Below are 2,835 nucleotides of genomic sequence, written 5' to 3'. Positions count from 1 at the left end.
TTTTGGAACTATCACACTGCTTCCTAAGAAGACGGATGCTGTGAGAATTGAGCAGTTCAGGCCGATCTGCCTACTCAATGTTAGTTTTAAAATATTCACCAAGGTCGGGACTAATAGACTCACACAGATTGCGCATTCTGTGGTGCAGCACTCCCAAACTGCTTTCATGCCGGACAGGAACATCCTTGAAGGGGTGGTTGTCCTTCATGAAACGCTCCATGAAATCCACTCCAAGAAGTTAGATGGTGTCATTTTTAAGGTGGATTTCGAGAAAGCGTATGATAAGGTTAAATGGCCATTTCTCCAGCAGGCATTGCGTATGAAAGGTTTTGATGAAGCCTGGCGACGCCAGGTTGAATCATTTACGCAAAAAGGGAGTGTGGGAATTAAAGTGAATGACGATATTGGTCATTACTTCCAGACACATAAAGGCCTTAGACAAGGAGATCCGATGTCCCCTATCTTGTTTAACATTGTGGTTGATATGTTAGCCATCTTGATAGGAAGGGCTAAGGAGAATGGTCAAGTGGGCGGCTTGGTACCTCATCTCGTTGATGGAGGTGTCTCCATCCTTCAGTACGCTGATGATACAATCATCTTTATGGAGCATGACCTGGCCAAGGCGAGAAATATGAAGCTGGTGCTTTGCCTCTTCGAACAATTGACCGGGTTAAAAATTAACTTTCATAAGAGCGAGCTGTTCTGCTTTGGTAGAGCCAAAGACGAACAGGAGGCTTATAGGCAATTGTTTGGGTGCGACTTGGGGGAATTACCTTTCTCTTACCTAGATATTCCAATCCACCATAGAAAGCTGACCAATAGAGATTGGAAGTGCATCGAAGACCGGTTTGAGAAGAAACTGAGTTGTTGGAAGGGCAAGCTCATGTCATATGGAGGCCGATTAATTCTGATTAATTCGGTGCTCACGAGTATGCCTATGTTTCTCTTATCGTTCTTTCACGTCCCAGTAGGTGTTAGGAAAAGATTGGACTTTTATCGATCGCGTTTCTTCTGGCAGGGTGATGATCTAAAAAGAAAATACAGACTTGCAAAATGGGATATCATCTGTAGACCGAAAGACCAAGGGGGTCTTGGTATTGAGAATCTTGAAGTTAAGAATAGATGTCTTCTCAGCAAGTGGCTGTGGAAGCTTTCTTTTGAGACTGATGCCATGTGGGCACAAATCTTACGCAGCAAGTACCTACAGACAAAGTCCTTGTCCCAGGTTACAGTCAGGCCAACTGACTCGCCGTTCTGGAAAGGCCTGATGAAAGTCAAACAATCTTTGTTTAATAGGACAAAGGTTGTCATTGACAACGGCGCTAGTACACGCTTCTGGGAGGATACTTGGCTTGGCGAGACACCCTTGGCCATTCAATATCCGTCTTTATATCGCATTGTTCAACGATGTGAGGTTTCCGTTGCTACGGTGTTTCAATCCATCCCCCTTAATATTCAGTTCAGACGGTCGTTAGTGGGCAACCGTTGGGAAGACTGGCTCCGTCTAGTTCGGAGACTAATGGATGTCCATCTTTCTCAACAACCCGATAAATTACGCTGGAAACTGACTAGGTCTGGAGTATTCACGGTCAAATCAATGTATATTGATGTAATTAATTCAAGCTCCATTCCCACCTCCAAACATGTTTGGGCTGTCAAAGTTCCCTTGAAGATAAAAGTGTTTATGTGGTTTGTTCATAAACAGGTTATTTTAACCAAGGATAACTTGATTAAGCGTAATTGGACAGGACCTACGAGGTGTAGCTTCTGTGATCGGGACGAGACGATCAGGCATCTCTTTTTTGATTGCCCGTTTGCCCGAGTACTTTGGCGGATGGTTCACATTGCTTTTAATATTACTCCACCGAATTTTGTCACTACGTTATTTGGGACATGGCTCACTGGGATTGAGCCTGAATTAGCGAGACATATTCGTGTTGGAGTTTGCGCTTTGTTGTGGACTATCTGGACTTGCAGAAATGATTTGGTTTTTAACAGAACATCACGTATTCACTTTTTGCAGGTTATTTTTCGAGCCACGGCTGTGATCCGTTCATGGTCGCTACTCACTCCGATGGAGGCCAGGGAGCATTTGGTTACTGGATCTATCCGCTGGGAGATGGTAGCTCGGGATATCTTCAACCGGTTTGGATGGCGGTCATGTAATAGGATAGGCAATTAGTTTACCTATCTATTTTTAGCCAGCCGGTTGTGGCGTCTTACCTTGGCTAGTCTGTGTGTCCAGCCTCTGTCGCTCTGTGTGAGCTGTCTTTTTATTTCTTTTCAGTCGGAGACTTCGGAACCTTGTTGGAACCTTTTATTTCTTTAATAAGATGGCCGTATGCATCGCTCTGATGCAGAGGCCGGGGAAGTCCCCCTTTTCGAAAAAAAAAGAAGAACAGAGCTAAGTTCAGGGTCCCTTTTTCTAAATTTCCACCAAATGGCAAACAGAAAAAGACATTTAGTTTGATAATTTTCAATGCCTTACCAGTTAGCAGTTACTCGATTAGCCACATGGAATATAATGTTCATTTACAGGTCCAGTTTGGCTCCTTAGTTCAGGGGAAGCAGAGTGCAGAGCCTAACTTGTAAATCAAGATGAAACCTGAATCATTTCTGGAGAAAAGAAGGTCACCTAGATGTGATTTTGGGAAGTTTCTCAAAAAGGGCAACAAGATATCCTTTGACGCCTCCATGTTACGTACAGTTTAATCAATGGGCAATTTTTGTTTGAGCGAAAATGCATTCTGACACGCGCACACACAAGATTTACACAATGCAGCATGGTTCAGGTGCTGGTTCATTGTGCCTTATACAGAACATCTATATATTTTG

This window comes from Aegilops tauschii, chromosome 1 (genome assembly GCF_002575655.3).
Source record: "Aegilops tauschii subsp. strangulata cultivar AL8/78 chromosome 1, Aet v6.0, whole genome shotgun sequence".
Lineage (NCBI taxonomy): Eukaryota > Viridiplantae > Streptophyta > Magnoliopsida > Poales > Poaceae > Aegilops > Aegilops tauschii.
This window is presented reverse-complemented; position numbering follows the sequence as displayed.